This window comes from Trachinotus anak, unplaced genomic scaffold, assembly GCF_046630095.1.
Source record: "Trachinotus anak isolate AG129_WGS33_773 ecotype Australia unplaced genomic scaffold, CSIRO_AGI_Tana_v1 ptg000002l, whole genome shotgun sequence".
NCBI classification, from domain to species: domain Eukaryota; kingdom Metazoa; phylum Chordata; class Actinopteri; order Carangiformes; family Carangidae; genus Trachinotus; species Trachinotus anak.
This window is the reverse complement of record NW_027273853.1, coordinates 8005567-8028065: the sequence shown is the minus strand read 5'-3', so window position 1 is coordinate 8028065 and position 22499 is coordinate 8005567. Positions and strand designations below refer to the sequence as shown.

General features: G+C 41.6%; 1 protein-coding gene across 1 annotated transcript in view; it reads left to right on the top strand.

The window, feature by feature from the left end:
- The first annotated feature begins 3231 nt into the window (after positions 1 to 3231).
- shisal1b (shisa like 1b) overlaps positions 3232 to 22499 on the top strand; it is a 42016-nt gene continuing 22748 nt past the window's right edge. Inside the window, exon 1 of the mRNA XM_071493753.1 lies at positions 3232 to 3552. The gene's annotated coding sequence lies outside the window, so the exon portion shown is untranslated. The remainder of the gene's footprint in view (positions 3553 to 22499) is intronic.

The following is a 22499-nucleotide window of genomic DNA, read 5'->3' as shown; positions in this document are numbered from 1 at the left end:
CAGAGACACAAATACACACTGGACGCGTTATATCGCTCCTGTGCATACCTCCTCTTGGCTGAACATCACACAGCCCAATCCCCACACAACCTGCCCGAGGCCTCCTTGTCAGCCTACCCTCCTTTGAATAAAATGGCCCTCATCACAGCTCCCTCCTCCGGCTGCATGTATCCATGTGTCCTGAAGCATCACCCGCCAACCAAAGACGGCGCAATACCCACAGTGCTCCACGGGAGCACCTCTTGCAGCAGGCAAACGTGCAGCGTCAAGATGACATGGCCATATGCTCATACCCTTCATTTCCCCACTCCACAGAGATCCTCTGTCACTTCATCAGTGGTGTGACTGAGGCTTTCTGTCACTTTGCCTGTGGTGTGCGTGTCTGTCTGCGCGATCCATGACATTATGACACTTTATCAACATAATTTAGGGAAGCTGTCAGGTTGGCCCCTGAGTCACCTTTCACTGATACGTGCGACCTGATAGATCCACCACTTCATGGGCATATTGACCCAAGCATGCACTGTACTCAGGGGAGACACTCAGGCTCTTTGGCTGCCATCTCACATCGGGAATCAGCAGAGCAGAGCAGAAAGGTTTGGGTATGTTCCACACACACTGGCTGTGCTGACACATGCAAAACAGCGGTCACCAGTGACAAAACTGGATTTTACACCTGTAATTGTTGCAAAAGCTACAGATCTCACCAGTAAAGCCAGGCTTTCAAACATTTCACAACACTTTTAACAGCAATTTGGATTGTTTTAATTTAAGTCTGATCCACTACCAGCACTTGAAGTGTCGATGAACGCAGGTGGGAGACAGCCATCAAGTGCTGCAGTTCCCATAGTGTCCTTGAGCAAACCAATCTGCTCTAGATGTAACAATAAATCTGTCCTGTGAAGAAAATGTTTATGGTGCACATGATGATGATTTTCTTCATCAGTTAATCAATTTTTTCAATTAATCGATCAATTTATTTAGTCTATAAATTGTCAGCAAATAATGAAAAATGCAGATAGTCAAAGGCAATGTCTTTAAATAAAGTCTCAGATATTCAGTTTAGAAAACAGACAAGCAGCAAATCTTCGCATTTGAAAAGCTGGAACCTGCAAATATTTGGCATTTCTAAATTAGTAGAATCAAGAAAGTTTCTGGAAATTTTCTGGTGACTAGCAAATTAATAAACTATTTCAGCATTAAAACAGGGCTGCAGCTGCAATTGTTCTCAGTATCTAGTAACCTGGTAATTATGTCTGACTAATGGAATCATTGGTTTGGTTATAAAACAACATAAAACCATGAAAAACACTAATCAGGTTTAGATGTTTTTCCTGACCAACAGTCCACACCCAAAGATATTTAGTTCTCCAACATACACTCACTGAGCACTTTATTAGGAACATCACACTGATGCTGGGTGGGGGCTCAGTTCTTTTTGGCATAGAGTCCACAAGATGTTGGAAACATTCCTGTGAGATTCTGCTCCATGTTGACATGATTATGTCACATCATTTGTGCAGATTTGTCAACTGCACATTCATGCTGCAAATCTACCACATCCCAAAGGAGTTGGAGTGGATTCTGATCTGGAGACTGGGGGGGGGGGCACTGAACCCATTCCTATGTTCATTAAACCAGTTTGAGACCATTTTTGCTCTGTGACATGGTGCATTATCCTGCTGGATGTAGCCATCATAAGATTGTGGCCATAAGGAGATGCACATGATGAGCAACAATACTCAGACAGGCTGTGGCATTCAGATGATGATTGATTGATATTAATGTGGCCAGGACTGTTGAAAGGAGGCAGGTTGGGTCCGATGACTGATTCTGACTCTGCCATCTGTGTGCATCAGAAGAAATCCAGATTCATCAGAACTGGCTACGTTTTTTCCAGTCAACTGTCTAGTTTTGGTGAGTCTCTGCCCACTGCAGCCTCAAATTTTTGTTCTTGGTTGACAGGGGTGGAACCTGAGTGATGGTCTGAGTTACTGTGGCCTTTCTGTCTGCCCTGACCTCTCTTCATCAACAAGGCATTTCTGCCCACAGAACTGCTGCTCACTGGATGTTTGTTTTTGTTTGTTTTTTGCACTACTCTGAGTAAAACCTCTGGAGACTGTTGTGCGTGAAAATCCCAGGAGATCAGCAGTTTCAGAAATACTCAGAGTAGCCCGTCTGACACCAACAATCACGCCCCGGTCAAAGTCACTGAGATCACATTTTGATGATTTTTGTTAACATCCATTGAAGCTCCTGACCCATATCTATATGATTTGATGCATTGCACTGGTGCCACATGATTGGCTGATTAGATAATTGCATGAATATGCACGTGTACAGGTGTTCCCAATAATGTGCTGGCTGAGTGCATATGACAAAGAAAAACATTACATTAACGAATGGTTTCAGCTCTACACTGCAGGTTAGACTTGCATTAGCTTTGTCTCTGCTATTGCATTGCTGACAGTACTGTTGATATTAATACTATTCTTTCATTTAGCTTCCATTAATTATATTCTTACAGAACAGTATAATATATCAGATGATGCATAATGTATACCATGCTGCATACACGCACTTTTCATTTTTCACCATGAACGTGTTTGACTCTGTTCCTCTCTCCTTATTGTGCATCAGTTCAATTTGCATTTGAATTCTTTACACACGCAAATTGCATCTGTATCTACTGAAAATGCAGATGACCCCTTGTGTTTGCTTGTAAATTTGTACAGTGCATAATGAAATGAAATTGCGGCACATTCCCTGTCACCGGAGTAACCTCTGGACAGGCGGTGGTGGGAGAGAGGAGCAGATTAGATTAACATTCACTAGGATGCTAATAAATGTAGAGACAGGAATAGAGGGCGAGATTCTGTGTGTGTGTGTGTGTGTGTGTGTGTGTGTGTGTGTGTGTGTGTGTGTGTGTGTGTGTGCGCACAAGAGAGAGAGAGGGGATTAAAAAAAAAGCGGACAACGCAGGGTGATTTCACTCATGAGGGAAGTTAAGCGGAGAACTAACAGGAAGTCTTCTCCCTCAAGAGGAAACCAAGCGTTGTTACTGTAAAAGCAGCTGACCTCGTGACTTCTGTCAGGAAGGAATGCACGCAGAGGAGACAGACAGAGAGATAAACAGGAGCTCATACAGTAGAGAGGATCACCCTCCAGTGCACACACGCAAGCTCTCTCTCCCTCCCTCTCTTACTTTCTCTCTCACTCGCCCACTTACTCAGTATCGTTTCATCTCTCTCTCTCGCTCTCTCTCGCTCTCACTCACTCTCAGTCGCTGTGCTCTGACGGATGGGGATACACTGCCAAGAGGGACTTAGGGGCGAGAAGAGTGTGTTTCTTTTCTTCTCTGGTGTGTTTTCTTTCTCTTCCGCCTGGCTTCCCTCATGAGCTGTTAATTCCAGCCCCGGTCCTGAGGATGAGGAGGATCTATTTGTGAGGAAGACGCAACAAAGGAAGACCGAACAAGGAGCAACAGGGTGGCAAATTCTGCGAGCGGGAGTGAGCAAGAAGATCTTTTCTTTTTCTCCAGGCTCAAACAAGGTTAGTGAGGAAAAGCTGCTTATCTCTAAAACAAACACTGTCTGCTGTTCTTGTTTCACCCTCTGCTCTTTACTTTGTTACCTCTGACAAAACATTTCCTATTCATAGCATTTCCTATTCATGTGCTTTCTATCGGTTAGTGCCTATTAAGGCTTAAATTAAATGTCCTCACAGAGTAGCTTTCTTATACTGAGAACAGTTTCTTTCTTAAAATTAAAACTCTCTACTCTCGCTACATTTTAGAGATAATCCTTTTTCACACAGCAAATCTCCAGGTTGGCTACTGAAGTTTTACTCTAGGTCAACACTACTGTGTAATTTCCCAAAGGTATACAGCTCTCAGGTGGAGTCTCTCCTCCAAGGTAGCAGAGAGTGAGCTGCAGGAAGAGGCGAGGACAGCTCACTCTCATTGCCGCTCATCAGCCGTCACTTTACACAGGAGGCAATTAAGCGGGATTGGCAGCCGACGCTGCCGGTAACTTGGAAACAGGCGTGTGGGAGACGCATGGTGGCACATGATAGGATTTAGGGGAGAGAGGGAGCAGAGGAGGAAGGAGATTCCCTTTGTTCATTCACACAAACGCCCGCTCCTCTGTGGAAAATCGAGCCCTCACCTCCTGTGTCTGTGTGAAAACTGGCCTAGGGGAAGCAGTTGTGAGCCTTTCATGATTTTGCATGACACTGAACATTGTATGAATGTGTGTCCTGTGAGTGTGCATGCACAGAAAGTGTGTTTGTTTGCTATGTGCGTGGCTGCGTGTGTGTGTGTTCACGCGCGCACATTGAAGGTACAGAGTCTCTCTAGTGTGTGTTGGAGGTAGTGAGTCTCTTAGGTGAGCCCTCACATTTAATTACCGCAAGTAGAAGAAATTATTCACACTTAAATCTAGCCAGACAAGGGGAGAACAGGAAAAAATAATAAAAACATCATGCTACCCCTTTGAAATATGATTCCTGGATGAGCAGTTGTGTAATTTATGTGATAAACGAGGTCCCTAAGGACTCTCCCTTTGTCCAGGCTTTAGTTATTTACAGAATGCAGCTGAAAAATTCTCCTTGAAACCAATAAAGTCCTATTGTGCTCCCTATTTGTCACAAAGCCCTCTTGCAGCCATTTTTCAGCATGGATAAGATAAGTGTGTCTGGAGATACTGGGGTTGGCCTCTGGCTCCTCTGGTGCAGGCTTAAGAAAACTAGTGAATAATGAAGTTTTATAGAGATTCACTGATGGGCCGGGGTGTATTAAAGAAAAGGACAGGGGACAGAGTATTGTGAGTGTAAACACAGGTGGAGACATGGTGCGGCTATTATTTTGGACCGTGTGTTTTGACACAAAAGGAGAGATATTTCATAAGCCTAAGCCTCACTGTCCTTTTACTTCAGTGACGGTGAAGTGTTGGTCTCCATTCAGCAGCATGTGTTTATACAGAAACTCCTAAAGTGAAGAATTTGCTTTTAAAAAGAATCATTCAGCAGCAGAGTAGTGCAGTGACTGGCCTCACTTTGTGTTTAGTCTGGTCTCTGTCACATAAACACAGTCACCTCCATCGGAGTGACCAAACATAAGTGAGGTCAGGACAGTTGGTCGTGGCCATCAGTCATCAGCAGGGGACTGTTTCCTGTGTCACCTTGTCTCAGGCACACATACACACACAGACGCAGCGCTGCTTCGCGGGGACAGTTATGGTGAGTCCATCAGTGGCTCGCTGACTTTCCCGACTACAAGGAGTCATTGACATTGAGAGGGTGCTAATGTCTGCTTGATGCACACGTTAACTCGCACGTATAGTATACACACTCATTCCCTCCAGGCATATGCACAAATGCACACATGCAAGCAGAGAGGCAGAATAACACATCCAGCAAGTGTCTTGCACACACACACACACACACACACACACACACACCCGGGGAGCTGGAGCAGGGAGAGGTGTCGTGACCAGTGGCTTGGCAGAAGCCCTCAAGGTGAAAATTTTGAGTGAGGAGCATTTCAAATTCAGAACAGATGATCAAACTGGTGTTGAAACTGCAGAGTAGCTGGCGGCACCAGATGCAGACAATCTTTTGGCAGAGGAAGTGTTTTTGGTGCCTGAATCTCAAACATAAAAGTCAAAGGCGCAGAGCTGAAATTAATACAACTGTGGTTATCATCATCTCACGGATGGTGGTTCTTATCACGGTTCAGATGAAGCAAAAAAAAAAAAAAAAAAAAAAAGTCCCAGCTATACAGAACCATTTTCTGTTCAGCTATTATCACAGTAAGTCTAATCTGGCCATATATCTAGATGTACCAGAGAGCAGACAGAGGAGGTTATTTAGGAGTGAGCACAAACTGGAACTGTGTTTGCAGAGACTATCTTTGGTAATGGTGAGACTGAAGTGTGTCCCCAGTTTATCACACACAGACAGGGGAAAAGTTTTGACTGGAAATTGAACATTTTGTCAGCTATATAACTATATATTCCCTAATTTCTTCCATGTAAAGCTATACTATAGCATACTGCTAATTAGCTACCATCCCACTAAAACTGCACTGGCACCTGTTTCAAATCGAGAACAATGTACTGTATAGGTGGACGGGCTGCAATTAATGATAATTTTCATTATTGATTACACACATGAAAATTTTCTACAGCCTGTGATGAGGTCTTTAGATTGATTGTTTTGTCCAACCAGCTCTAATAAACCCAAAGATTTTCTGTTTACAATCACACAATCAAACCACAATGTGAAAACAATGCAACAATGGGATAAGGGTGGCTCTCAGTGTTGGACCTGCAGAGAATTGTCTCCCAAATCTGCAGCTTTATAGTGTGGAGAACAATGTAGCAGCTGAAGAGCCAGATGTTTTTCTTCATGACTTGGTAGAGACCAAAAAGAACTGAAGGGGGTGAATATTAGATTCATATTCGTCAGATGGCCACAGACATGACTCCAAATGAATAAAAGCGTTGCTACATAACCGCTGAATGAGTAAATAAACAACTGTTTGCTATCAAGTTGGGCTTGATTGTTATTTTCTGCTCATATCAACCTTAAAAATGCATTATCTATATCGTTTTCTCTCACTAACAGTGTGAGATTAACACTTAAAGTGTCAATCAACACAGCTGGGAGATGGCCGTTAAGTGCCATGGTGTCCTTGAGAAAACCAATCTGCTCACTGATGATGGCAAACTACACCTGTCCTGTCAACAAAATGTTGATAAGAAGACAATTTTCTTTCAGAGTCGGAACTGTGCTCTGACCACAGGCCAACAACACCACAGTTCACCTCAGACTTCCCTCAGGCCACCTCCTTCAGGTTGACATATACCTGGACCTCAGTTCAGAAAAAGCATTCGTTGAACAGAATCTTTATGTGCATAGATTCAGAGCGAACTGCCAGTGTGAAAGCCCCTGGTTGTAGAGATGCTTGCTCTCTGGATTATTTTTTTTGTGTGTGATATTTGAAAGCTCCACTGCAATTCAAAAATCCACAAACAAGCCTGAAGTACAGCACAGAGATACTTAAGTTTGCATGTCTTATCTGACCTTCGGAGTGCACTGGATCCTCTCATCTCCATCCCCCTCCCCCGAAAAATCATCTGAATAGTTTCTAACTGAGAGTGTAACTGATTAATAACACCAACAGCAGCAGTGGCAGCCAAATAATTACATTCTCCAACCCTAAATAAACAGCAGCATGTAGTCACTCAGCGTGCAAAGAAGTGTCTTGTTTTCTGATCTGCAGTGCAGAAAACTCTGCATTCATTTGGTTTATCTGCTCTGTCATTGTGACATCTCTCTCTGTGGGGTTCACATTGAGTTCCCGTGCCCTGGGCTTGTGTGTGTGTGTGTGTGTGTGTGTGGATGTACAGTGTGTGAGCTTTAATTTGCATTGATCTCCACATGCATGTGTGTTTGTTGGAAAGAGCTGGTGTTAGGAAGAGAGCAAGGCAAGACAATAAGAGAATGTGTGCGTGTGTGTGTGTGTGTGTGTGTGAACGAGGAAGAGAGAAAGTGAGAGAGGCTGACAGAAACAGGTTCCTTGACATTGCTTTTGATGCCTCCCCACACCCCCACCTTATCAGATTCCACCAAACTGATGACAGTGTAGCAGAGGCCTGTCGAGCAAATCACACACACCCACACACACATAAACACACACACACACATACATCATCTCTGCTCATCAGCTGTAACCACCTCTCTCCCTCCTTGTGGCCCCTGTTGCATTTCAGTATTGTAACCATTAGATGCTGGAGGCAGAAGGGCAGCTCCCACTTTGTCACATTATACTGTCAATGCTAATATCAGTAGCCCACTCCTTGTGGTAACTCAATGCATCCTGACCCCTTTGGGGATTACAACACTTCTGCTCTCCACAGCCACACACGTCCAAACACAAACACGGCTGCATCTTTTACCCTGCTCGTTCTGAAGCTGATAAAACAGCTTGTTAAATGTTTTCATTATATCTAAATGTCAATATGTCGAGGTGCATTTCTTTTCACCCTCCTCCTCAATATGTCTGTGTAGCCTACATTGCTTTGAGCTTTGTTTTGTGGGGTGGTGAGGGGTTCTCGTCGGTGTCAGGAAGGCATTTCCTCCCCTTGTGCCGCTGCTGAAATGAGAGGCTGAAGGAATAATCAAATAACAAGCAGGCTGTTGATTCAGACACAGGTTCATCCAGTGGCTGTTTTGAATATTAATGCGCTGTTTGCTCTGTGTATGCGTGTGAGTCTCTGTTCAACAAAAAAAAGGGAAGAAAAATTACATCGATTCAGACTCCTTTGAGGCTTTTGTAGTATTGACCTAACTGAAACAGTTAAACCATGCATGAATGATGGTTCGTGGGGGGAAAAATAAACATGGGGAAAGTAGAGATTGGGCAAATATTTACTGGAGTGGACCTATTATGCAAATTACTATCTATGTTTGCAGTTCATTCCCATGCATAAATAATGAGCTTTGTCTGTATATTGTATTATTATCATCAATGAGTTCAGTTCTTTAACAGTTCTTTAAAACCTAATTGAGGGAGGAAGGTCAAGGTCTTTTCTCTAGAGGGATTTTTAAAAAGACAAAACACTCAGAGAATACCCATGATATTGACATACTGACATTTACATCTTTATGCATGACCCCACTCTTTGTCAATTCTCATTATTTGGTGTGCCAATGTCTGACCTGTGACCGGAGCAGCTCAGTCACGTGGCTTCCTCTTCGACTTATGTTTAACTTCCAGTTGACTGGTCCCCCTGAATCACCTCATAGATCAGTGTATTATGTGACTGATAATGAGTGATCAAGATAATTCTTGCTTTTTGGGCACATCTAATTACAAATACAATATCATTATTTTCTCAAAGGAACATGTAACTATTTTCTTATATGTAATCTATAATACAGTGGCTATTCTGTAATGGTCCAATGAGCCAATATTGTTAAAGAAATCAAACCAAAGCTGCTGCAAATCTAAACTAGAGTTCACAAAGCCGTGAACAAAAGCCTTTATATTTACTTCCATGTGAGGTCTGGTTTTTTGAAGCACCTAAGGTTGGAATAATTATCTTATTCCACTCCATACCCATACTGTGCATCTTATTTCTAACTATGTGATGTTTATACTGAGTGACATATTCAAAGCCAAAATGCTTTTAGATTTTAGAATAATATCCTCAAAACTGAGCATCTTTGGGGATACTTGGGCTCACTGACCTGTTGCACACATCACAGCACACCAGACATCTGCAGCTTTCAATTTACAAAGGTAACTAAAGCCCCATTTAGAAAGCCTGTTCCAGACAGGAATGTTGTGCCTTTATTCCACCTCGCTGTTCTGTATGAAAAGTATGAATCAATGTCTGTGTACAAGGGAGAGTGGCATGGTGTGACAGGATGCTGTTGTGTTACATGTCACATCTCTGAGTCTGGGATACTGGCATGTTAAAATCACACACTGGGCTGGCATTACACTGGCCTTGTTTGGTTCCGTGTAAACAAGCAGAGGCAGCATAATGAGGCATCTTTTTTATGGCAATACAGCAGGATCTCGGTATGAAAGGGGCTTAAGAGATAAGACAGGGTCTGTGCCTTTTGAGACTCAGCTTGTGCTGTCATATAAAAGCCCATATTCTTTCACAACTTGCAAGAATCTGCTCTTAAACTGATTAATCTTGTAAATGAGAAGCAAAAAGGAGGATACACATGGAACACTGTTGTTTTTGTCACAAATTAGCTGTTTTCTCTTCACCGACACACAGCGTTTGATTTCATCTGTGGTATCAGTCCTGCTCACCAAAGGTATGAGCTTTCATTCCTGGTGCTTCACCAGACTAGCAAAAAGCATACACAGTAGTCAGTACTCTGCACACCCCCAGTCACAAAGATGAAAAATAACTGTGCATGAAGTGAATTTATTAATCTGAAATCCTAATTTAAATTTTCTTCTGGGTAAAATCAAAACAGGATTCATAAAAAAAAAAATAAAGGCAGAAAGACAAGACAGAATCTCTAAACAAGCCTTACACCTACAAATCCAATGCAGACTAAATTTAAATTTGCTGCTCTGATTAAAGCCATACATTTGACTGACCTCCCTCACTGCAGTGAGTGACAGCTGAGATACAGGGGGAGTGGACAAAGGGTTAAACGTCGATGTCAAACACTGGCTGTTGATTACAGAGCCCAAGGTGCAGCCGAGCCTCTGTCACTATGGCTCAGCCTGCAATGTAGAGGAAAAGCTTTTATCCCCAGATAAAAGGAACACGTCGATGTAACAGCTTAAATGCATCTACAGCGTCTCAGCAAGAGGTGGCGAGTGCAAGCAGTGAAGGAACCGCTGGGAACGCAACCATTTAAGATGCTCATTTTATTCTTTTAATTACTTTTTTAGATGCTAAATAATATCTCTATTCTGTCTCAAAATCAGACATCGTGTCATTAGAGTTGTCTGTTGGGCAGTTTTTTCATGAATGGATCATCAATGAAAAAGCTTGAGAAGAGTACAGATACAAAGGTCTTTTTACAGGCTGCTGGAGTTTTGAACTATGTCTTCACAGTCTTCAATTAATGATTACAAAATTCTTTTGAATTAAATATAAAATCTCAGCTTCACTTTTGAGCATGGAACCTTATTTTTGACATTTGAGCCAACTCCTTTTACAGTTGAAGACTGTGAGGTACAGTTAAAAGCTCAAAAAACTAGTGAGTGAACCTTGGAGTTGGGAGTATTTTGACTTATTGACCTTGGTAATTTCAGGCACATTCACTAGAGCTCCAACGATTTGTCAATTAATCGAGTAGTCAATCGACATAAAAATAATTGGCAACTATTTTGATAATCAGCTAATTGTTATGAGTCAACAGAATATCTTTGGGTGTTGGACTGTTGCTCTGACAAAACAACATTCGAAGATTGTCAACTTGGGCTTTGGGAAATTGGGATGTTTTTCGCAATTTTGTAACATTTTACTGACCACAGCTAATTGATTAATTGAATAGAATAATTGGCAGATTAATAGACAGTAAAAACAATTATTAATTGCAACCCTAATATTGATATTATGTTCTGTAAATTTATTTTTTTTCTTCTTAGTTTCTCATAACTCAAAGCAAAGGTCAACTCAAACAATGCATCTTCCTCTGAATGGGTCTAAAGACCATGTATTAGTATAAGTACTGATTGGCAAATCTCTTTCAAAACAATGTGGTGGTGGACCTGATCGTAAAAACATAATACACAGTGACACTGCTGTTGGTACAAAGCAAGAAAAGCATGAATGTGGATAAAAGCTGCTTGTGTCAATGGGAGACTGGATTTTTGTCTCTTAAGTCAGCTGCCACTGAGCCAGCGGCTTCACACCGTCAATGGCACAAATTCAAAAATCCACATTACAGCGGGTGTCAACCCAACTACTGTGTGTCAGTGTTTGTCTGTGCTGTAGCAACATATATGTGCTCACTACGTTGACAGAGATAATGTGCTATATAAAGCCTCATTATAATCCATGAATCATTACAGGCTCAAATGACAATAATTTTTCATTCACCATGTAATATAATGGCTCACTATAATCCCTCTCTCCAATAATGACTAATAATTTAAATAGACAGGGTAACCACGTCCACATATTATCAGTGAATAACAGCAGGTAGCGCTGCTATTGTTCAGTTTGATAATAAAAAAAAAATAATTCTACTTTTGCAGAAATCAGCTCAATAAAACCTTTTAAGTAGAGACTTCAGAGCATTTAGCACAAAGTTAGAATATCAGAGCATAGAGTTGAACTCACTGGCATTCAGGGAGCATTTGAGGACATAATAGGAAGTTATTATTCACAGAAGATCTGCCAAGCTTATTCAAACCAAGGTGAGTTCTCTCTCCACGGGTCAAAACCAGGACAGCCTCATTAATGAGGTGCGATCCCACTACGATGGCCAGCCAACCAACACTTCCAGTAATGATCGCTGGAACAGCCCACAAACGGCTCCTTGCATTTGAAGGTTTCTCTAACAGGCCATATAAACCAGCTGCCAAAATACCATTAGCTTTTGGATGGGGAAGAGTGTGGAGTATTGGCCGTCCTCATCTGATGTGTTCTTGGCAGTACAGTGTGAGGTTGTCTGTGACCGCTGCCCTCAGTGACCTCTGAGACCCCAAGGTGTTTGAGAGCTCTCTGGGTCTCTCTCAGTGTATCTGTCGTGGCTATTTCAGGGCTAACTTACTTAGGGTTTTGTCTGGAGTGTTAAAACTCTTAAGACTGAAATGTTCAGGGAGGTTATCTGAAGGTAAACTCACATACCTCGCTGTTTTCATTGTGCTACTTTTGGATCTGACACACTCGTAAAGGTCCCCGGAGATTGGGAGCTTCTACTGATATTCTCAGGCAGCCTGGGCTGACATGGGCCACATTATACTCAACTGGATGAGGTACCTTCACTGACATATGCAATGGGTTATATCTTATAGGCACACAGTGAATATTTGACTGTATATTGAGGATATTGTAGTCTTAAAGGAAAAGGTCAATTTCTCCATACGGTTTATTTCTTGGTCTATTTCAGGCCAGTCATACTTTGCTGGGGTGGGGTGGGTGGGGGGGTTTCCTGTAGCCATTTCCATGTGATGACTTCCTTGCTAGCAGCCAAATTTCAAATTCAGATTAGTGCTTTTTCTATTTCTGTCTTGTTTGCTGTGGGTTTACTAGTGTTAGATGTAACTGCTGGCTCACACAGACCATCATATTTTTTTGCACTTTTAGTGCAGTGTTGCCTCACTATCATTGTGGTTTGCATAATCCTTGCCTGCTAATGCAGGCCATGGGGGAGACAACAAAGATTACCAAACTGCTGTGTTTGAGATGCAGTTTTGTCATGTATCACTGTCCCATGTCGTGAGTTTCTCTTTCTTCATTTGTGAAATTCCCACCAGGCTATTTGCCTGCATATGGAAGCTACTTTAAATCTAGGGTCAGGCAGATGATGACAGGGAACATTTCCAAGAGAAACCAACCGAGCCCAGAGTGGGATGTTAAAGCAAATCCAAACAAACACTTCTGGCTTGTGTCTGGGAGACACTGTCATGTCTGTCTGCATCATAGACACCAAATAGTCCACGGAATATGCCTCCCAAACCCCCCAGCCAAAACAAGTCCAGTTATTCTGCATGAGTCACAGTTCCACTACTAAAGAAAACTGAATTTGAGTGCCAAAGTGCTGATGTGTTGACAGATGAGGCCTCGGTGTAGCCTGCAGGCAGCTCAAGCCTTAGAAGTGTTGGGAGCTGCTGTAGAACAGTTCCTGGAAGGCTTTATGTGGGCTTGAAAGTGACTTAACTGCGACAGCTACTGTATCCCTGTGACATTTAGCAGTCAAACTAAACAACGGCCAATCCTTTGAATCGCTTGATCAAAGGTTGAAAGGCAGAGGTGCTGCTTAGGGACAGCAAGCTCAAATAAAAAGTGGGCCTGCAACTATCCCTTGCTCAATTTATATTATTAGTGACTATGAAATAACTATTTTGTTTTATTAATCAAATAATCGTTTTGTCCATATAATGATGATATAAACAATAAAAAATGTCCATCACAGTTTCCCAAAATTCAAAGTTGCATCCTAAAATAGCTTGTTTTGCCTGACCAGCAGTCCAACTGCTAAGTATATTAAGGATCATCCTGAAGAGCTAATAAAAAAAACTTTACAGTAAGAGTTTCCAAGGTCAAGAATTAAATTTCACTTTTTGCCAAAATCGACAAGAGGTGCTTTGAAAAAAGGAAATTCAGAAAATCTGCAAGGGCAGTTCCAAATCTTTTTTTGCATGTGACCCCTTAATCTGAACCAATGTATTGTATACTTGACTGTTTTGTTGATTTTTGCAGGTGGCTGTAGAGGCAAAATTATTTTATGTGGCCAAACCTTACTTTGAACAGAGTGAAATAAGCAGTTGTAATGTAAGCTTTATCTAAGTTGAGTGATTTACTCTAATTGGGCAGGTTGTAATGTACCTGGGTAGGCCGCCCGAGTAGAGCCGATGTATGTATGTATGTATGTATGTATTTATGTATGTGTATATATGTATGTAGAGCCTATGTTTGGGAAACGCTGATTTATGATTTCTTCCTCAAAGGAAAAATCTGCTAAGCCTGCTTTGTCCTCGGTAACGGACATGTTGGCCTGGTGGGGAAGCAGAACACTAGTTTGTAGTGTGTCACATACATGGCATTCCTGACATTTAAGCCCATGTTGCATTGAAAGATACTTCAGCATATTAGCGGTGTTTCCACCCGTACTTGAAATGACCATTTTACAGACACTACAAGTAGCACTGTCGTCATCTATTTCAATGAAGCCATGCTTTGGACAGTTTTTTCTTTACTGCCATGACTTCTTCTTGTAGCAAGTTTCCAGCAGCAGAGACGCACAAGTGTAACTTCATTGTTTTGGAATGTGCAACTGTCAGAAAAACATGCCGTCGTTGATAAAAAAGAACAGATAAGCTCAGAGGCGTACGGTTCCAATGATTTGGACAATTTGGAACCGGTTCTAAACTGGAACCAGTTCTCAGTTCTCATCCCTATTCATACCACATCACATGGAAACCAGATTTTTGTAGATCTGCATTATGTTTGATGGGGCTCCAAGAATTTTCATCCCCCAGCTGACTTTGAGACCTTGAGTGTATAATGAATTCAACTTATTAGACTCCAGTAGCTGTCTCATTAGCTGTCTCTCCCTCGCTGCATGCATATATTTATTCCCATCCAAAAATTACTGATGAAAGAATTGCACTGTTAAAGTATCATTTGGTCAAGAATAGACTTTCTCCTAGCAGCTACTGCGTGATACAAATCTCTGATGTGTTATAATGACTTCAGAATTACACCTTTCATTGTTTCTATATGTGGTTAAAGAAAATACATCAGATTTCTTTTCACATCTCCTCCATAGTTTTGATATTAGCTGCTTATTCAACTCGAAGTAAAGCTGGAGCAGTGTAGCGAGGTGAAATGAACAGTGCTCAGATCTGTTAGGGACCACTGCTGGTGGAGGTTTATTTCCAGATGGATGCTGATATGGCCTCCTGCAGAAATATGAACTAAAAGTCTTCCTACAGTAGATTGTCTTGGACAGTCTGATCAGGGTATTGATGGGTCTTGAAAAGACTTTAAAAAGCTCTGATTTCAGTTTCCTAAATATCTCTAATACTATTCAGTACCATTCCAAATCTCTGACCTTATGTAAAATCCCTATGTTGATCCTAAATCAATTTGAACAATCGTCTCTCAAAACTTCCCTCTATCGCATGCCTTCTGCTTAATTTATTCATGTATTATTATTTATATATTTTATCAATTTTTACTTTCAGGTGTTACTTTACCCATTATTTTTCTCATTACTTTTAACTGTACTTTGTGTGCTGACTGTGATTTCAGATGTGATTGGAGGGGGTGGGGTGTTCAGACACGTACAGTACCTCTATTATTTTCCAATCTACCTTCGTGATCTGAATTGGTGATGAATTAAGGGAGTGAGACACAGTGAAGGAGGAGGCAGAATGGCTTCCATCAACATGACGGCTCTCAGCAGGTAGAAACACAGCGAGCCTGCAGCAGTTCTAAGTTTGATTACAGCTCTTCTCTCATCTTCTGCTTGTGTTAAACTAACAAACCTCTACCAAGTCAAAAACAGAAGCAGACCACCCATGCGGCTAGGTGGCAGCTGCACTGCACAATAGCTGAGCCCATTATGCTGCTATATTGGCCAAACTCTCCACAACAAGCTCTATGGCAACCCTGCTGTGTTATTCTCCCTCGTCTTTTTTTAGATCGGCTATATTAATTTCATGTACACCACATTGTGCATGTGAATTACTGGATGTTATATTATTCCCCGTTTCTTGTGTGACGTTATTGTCTCCCAGGCGATGTCAAGCCACTAGACCAAAACACGTTGCTGCTGCCGCTTCTGGGCTTTATTTAGAACATTTGATCTGGAAAATTTATTCAGGTGACTGATCATATAAACTCAAGAAGAACCTCTGTTCATCAGTCAAATTTTATGTTGAGTTCTGCAGCTCTGAGCTCTCAGTGATAAGGCATAAATGAATAAGCAGTTATTATAATATCAGTTTGTAACTGAAATATGTCTGGGCTGTGGCCTCTCTGTTTTGAAATAACAGAACAAAAACATTTGGTCATGACTTTGTATGGGTAGTTGTGTAATATGATAACTGAATGATCTCTTGAAATAAAATTTTTGAGTATTAATAATGTTTTGAATTTGAGATCATTTGACATTCAGTATTAGATATATTTAAAATAACATAACAGAGGACATGCACTATGGAGCAACTTGTCCTTTGATCTCAACAGAGTAGGTTTTGTTATAAGTCAGAGCCACTGGGAGAAAACAGCATTTATAAATGCTTTCAGGGAAATAAAACTACACGTAATGTTGATTTACTTCTCATAGCTTGTCGGCATTAAATGCAACAAATTGAATTTCAATCAGTATCATGCAGCCCAGCATTAAAGAGAGAGCCCGGGGCTATAGCTGGCACCGAAGGCCCATAAAAGTGTACACAGAATTCATGTTCTTTTCAAGGATAGTATAAACTGTGATGAAACCAAATCAGTTGCCAAAATCTGGAGGTAAAGACAAAAAAAATTAGCCCACTCACTGTTAATAAATAAATGTAAAATTTCCTGCCATTCAGTCAGACAACCGAGGACAACTCTTAACAGTAATCATAGTCCTCTGAGTTAAACTGCTTTTGACCTATAGTCAACTTCTTTAGTGAATTCTTATCGGTTCCAGCTGTAGAAAATGATGATCCTCCCCAGCACACTGGTAGTGTGAGAAAAATCCTTAAACACAATAATCCATAAGACGTTTTGCCAAATTAACTCTGCCAGATTCTCTTTTTCTGTAACAAAAACTAAACCTGAACATAGAATGATTCTCTTGTTTGTCACAAGTGTGTTTGATATATGTTTGTCTACGTCTGTGGGGTAGACTGGCGACTGAGTATTGGTCAGATATCCACATTAAATAGTTTTTTGTAAAATCTGGTGATTTGGCTGCAAGTTACAAGCTGCGTTCTACCTTATATAAAAATGATCAATAAGTTCCACATACTGAGGTACAGGGACCTAAAAGTGAGCTCTGTATTAACAGATACCCTGAGTTAAGGTACAGTGGGATCCATTAATCAAAATATTATCTAAATCGCAATATAAGCAAGTGCAATATCCAAATTGCAGGAGCTGCAGTTTTTTGATTATCAGTAAAATGATCATAAATGGTCTGTTGTGATCTCTGTAGCACAGTGGTCTCAAGACATAAAGAAGCATGCTTGTTTGGTAAAGACCTTGGCAAAAATCATCATTTTATAATTTCAGTAAAAGATGCAAAAATGACGATTCCCACCATAATTATGACTCATATCACAATATCTGTCAAAATAATCACAATATGATTTTTTTTTTGCATATCGTTGTGTGATGTCACTATAAGTGGATGATTCCATGATTTTTTCCCCCCTTTTCTTAACTTCTCATGCAAATAAATATCTAATTGACATTTCATAAGTTTATTGAATTAATATTAAGTATGAAATGGACAGCTTTGCTCTTTACTGGTTTATAGATAAAATAACAAACTGCACCTCAGTCCTCTCCTGCTCCACCCCCAGTCTGAAGGGTCGGGGTGAGAAGAACAATTACACTCCACTCGCGTCACACACCTGCTGCTGTGAGAGAGTGGGATGATAATTACACACGGTAAAAGTCCCAAACGTGAGCACAGCAGGGGAAGTGAGCCACGGCGGTGAAGATGTCACGAAGCGTGCGAGTGCATTCAGCAAGTGCATGTAAATACACCCTCACACACACACAGAGACACACACAAACACACACAGTGAACTTATGTTGGGAGAGCAGGCAGAGACAGTTGCTATCAGTCATTACACACAGTCTGAAAACCTCGAACCAAGATGAACACTGTAAGTGGACGCCTGTCAGCGAATTATTTAAATAGCATTTGTATAGAAATGATTCTGTCCTAAGCTTTTTGATCCATATCGGCTGATTGCTGCTGTCACTACGAGTGATGTCACTGTATTTGAATCAGGAGGGGTATTTTGTTTCAGTGTCTGTTTGGTGGCTCAATCCACAAGCTAAGGTGCAGGACAAGATGTGTGTCCAACCCGCAGCCATCTCTCATTGCCTCAGACTGCCACTCTGAACTCACTGACAACCCAGACAATTCAGTCCTCTGTGCCAATGATGATCATTATACTGCATCACAGCTCTAAATCTCCCAACATGGACTCATCCTAATGAAGCACTGTAGGGCTTAGAGTGAAACTCTAATGTCATCAAAAGTGAATGAAACCCAATTTATTATGATGGCAGTCAAAGGGAGCATCAATTAGGCACAGGGCTCGTTGCAGCAGAATACTGATCAGTATTTGGATGCAGTCCCATCAGCAGACCCAGATATGACAGCAGTCACTTAGCTAGTGTGTGCTCATTCTTCGTGTGAAGTGGGCGTCTCATCTCTAAACTGCGCTTGACTCTGGGAGCTCACCGGCTCATGTGTTTTAGGGTGATTGATAATGCACATTAACATGGATTAAGGCCGACCGTAGCAACAGGGAGTGCATTTGTGTGCTCTGAGGAAAACACAAACCTAATAACGAGACACAGAGGGTGCATAAATATCCAACTAGTATCAACAATAGGAGAAATCAGAGGTTATGTGAAGACTCAAAATGACAGCCCTAAATGTTTCTTCTAAAAATAAAGTTAAGCTGTAGAGAGAGAGAGAGAGAGAGAGAGAGAGAGAGAGAGAGAGAGAGAGAGAGAGAGAGAGAGAGAGAGAGAGAGACTGTAATGTCAAGATCGTGCCCTTCCAAACTTGAGATCTTCTCAGATAAAACATACAGCAGGGCAAAATAAATAAATAATGATCTTTAGAAAGCACAACAACATGTCACAGACCTTGAAGTTAATGTTTGAACAAAACTAAGACTTGGACAAGAATGTTCATGAGGCCCGGCATATCACTGTGTATAATCTCCAAATAGCCCAAAATCTTCCACTGCACTTTCCCTCATCAAACCTCTGACAGATCTGGGTCTCCTGCTGCATTGTGATGAAAAGTGTGTCGTTAGATTCACAGTGGTTGCTGCAGTAATTGGTCACTTAATATTTCCTTCTTCTCTTGGGCAACAACAAGTGAGTAATGCGGACAAACAAACCAGTCTCTGTGTGCTTTTAGTTACTTCAGGAGCATGTTCATTTTTTAGATATTTTCTCTCATTGCAACATTTACTCTGAGAGTGGTAACACCGGGTTATCATTTTATGTATATTTTAGTTTGATCTCAGACATAAACAGCAAGCAGACCCCCCCAAGCCTGTTCAGATGGGCAGTATGTTCTATTTTCAGTCCCAGGGAGCTATGTACTGTGAACTATGTGTGTGTGTGTTGCACGTCTGTGTATTTACAGTTCATGTTCTGCTTCAGTACCGTCAGGCTCATTACACAAACCCTGCAATTCACTTCTTCTTTGCAAACAAGCCCAGCGCTGTGATGAAGTGAACCTTGCCCTTTTATCAGCCTGCACACAACAGTGAGTAATGTGACAATGATGTGACTGCATGTGAAAATACTGGGAGATGAAGAAATAACGTATATAAAACCCCTGTGAAAGACCACAGCTGCAGAAAGGAAGAGGAGCCAGCTTGTAGGGCGTTTTGAGAGGATGGGAATCCCTCGTCATGCTGCACATGTTGTCATCTGACAATACACCGAAGCTCTCACCAGAAGTAAAAAGAGTGGAAAAAAAATATATAAAATGCCACTCTAACAAGCCTCCTGGGAACCCCGCTGCCTGGCTTTCCAAAGAGGGAACAGCTTGTCTGATCTAAAATGCTTTAAAAGACTCGGACAGAAACAGTCTGCTGTGTTCCACGTACATATTCTGTCCATACTGCCCAGAGTGACGGCTTGGTGTGTTGGTAAGGCCACGTGAAACCATCAGCCTGTGCTGTTTAGATTACATAAGCAACATGGCAACAAACAGGACCTGGAACAGATACATTAACTGTAACTAACCCAGTGACTGACAGACAATGGGATTCTCCAGTGTGTTTGCTTAACCTTTAGTTTCTTCCAATATATTTGTTTATCCACAAAAGTGCAATTAAAACGAGCTCATTTTTACAGTAATGCTCGGCTTCACATTTCACATATTCATAACCAGACAGAAGCCAAGTAAAGATAAATATATATTCTCTTAAGCTCCATTTACACTGGTCAAAAAATCCACTAACACCTGCTAATGTCAGGCTTTGGTCATCAGTGTGAAAGGGTAAAATCAGCATTCAGTCCCAGGTCAAACGACTCTGCAGCAGTCACAGGTATTTATCCGCTCCAGTTCCAATAAGCAGTGGTGTAAATATGACACCTGGGTGAACATGCAAATTTTCACCCCTTTTCTGTGTTGTGATGTCTTTCACAGCACAAACGCTGTAAACACACCTGTCACCTGCCCAGCATAGTGCTGTTACACCAGAAACACTGCACTGAGTGTGTGAGTGCTGCTCTCGGAGCTGTACAAAACAAATTTTAAAAACACAAAATCACCGACCGAGCACCTCTCATGGAGGCTCCAACCCGGGGATGAGACGCGACGGATCCATTTTACCAGTCAGCACAGTAACTTGTGGCTCACTGTTTGAATCTGTGTCTGTGTGTGTGCGCGCTCTGTTACTGTGTGTGATGACATTTCTCTCTGCAGTTGTGTGCCTGTGTCCTTTCAGGATGAACAGAAAGGCAAACTCGTCTGGCAGTGTGAAAGGAGTCAACCGCTTTAAAAGCACTAATTTTGGTGTAAAAAGGGTATTAGAGGTGTTGTTCAGGCAGTCTGAACAGAGAGTACAGGCCTTCCTGAGATGTCTAGGAACAGGGTCCCAATTAAACTCAGTCTAATTGGGTCAGATAGAATCTCATTGTCGTGTTTAAAGATTTGTGTAATACCCAAAAGATAAAAGACTCATCTCTGATCACATGATGCATCACAAGTGAAAAATAGGGTATTGATTTAAGACGGATCAGCTTGATTTGTGAACTTCTGGTGATGCATCATGCTGCAACTAGTGTTGGTGTCCTCTCACAAGGTCTGCTCTCTGGTCTGTTTGGACTGATCTGTTTGTCTGTGGGTCCTATTCAGATCAGGTGTCTGTTTAAATAAAAAGAAGTAATTTAGACACATTGGGTTTGGGTGATTTCCACGGGTCCAAATCTGATAAAATCCCAACTTTTGGATCTGTGAGGACCCCTAAGCCACAGGTCGGCATCACCCAACTTTTGCAAGATTCTGAAACCGACGAGCTGACAGCCATAACGAAGGCTGTGACAGGATGGAGGTTTTCTTAGTGTGGTGAAAAAGCAATGTATCCCTGCAGTTTGGCAGTTTATCACTAATGATGCCACCCCCTTGAGAGAACGCAACTATCTGCAGTTACATAACTAGTGGACAACTTCCATTAGCTCTGCCCCTCCCGTACCTGTTCATTCACACAACACAGTCAAATTGTCAAAGTGTGTTTTACACTACTCATAATAACATGAAAGATCTCTAAAGGAGTGCTTTGGTCATCGCTTCATTCAGCTGGAGCTCAACTCAGCCTGTCCTTCCCCCACATTCTCTCTCTCACTCACACTGACTGACACACACACACACACACACACACACACACACACACACACACACACACACACACACACACACAAACCCGTCTGTTATGGTCTGACTGGCCATCAGAGGAAATCCTGCCATTGGACCGTCAAAAAATCCATGAAGTTTTTTACAGGCCCTGTTTTTACTGGTCTTCTCTGTGTGGCTGCAGGCTGTGTGAGTGGGTGCTGGGACTGGTCTCGTGCAAAACACTACGATGTTTGATCAGATTTTAATTCTGTGGATGGGAGACAAGTCAGTGATAACTAAACAATGATTCATGTGTTTACAATAAATATCACAGCCCACATTCATTCAATCATTCATTCATTCATTCAAACGTTTATTTACAGATCAGTAGTGTGAAAATAATCATTTAAAGTGTCAGCTATTTTAACATACGGGTAATCACGTTATGAGCTGTTGCTGAATTAGCCTGAACCAGATAACGTTAGCCTTTGTGAGCGTTGTGTGTGGAGCGTTGCTACAACAGCTCCTGGTTGTTTTGCAAACATTAACAGTATTATTTCACGATATCAACATTTTCACAAGATGTTGCTGTGATAGAGTTGAAACTCACTCACCCTGAATTCTGTAAACAGATCCACATGCCTGTCTTTGAGGAACTTCGATAAGTTTGATGTGTTTCCTCCTTACATTTGAAGTGCTCTGTGCTCCCTGTTTGTACACTGGCTTTTGGTCGTATTTAACTTGTC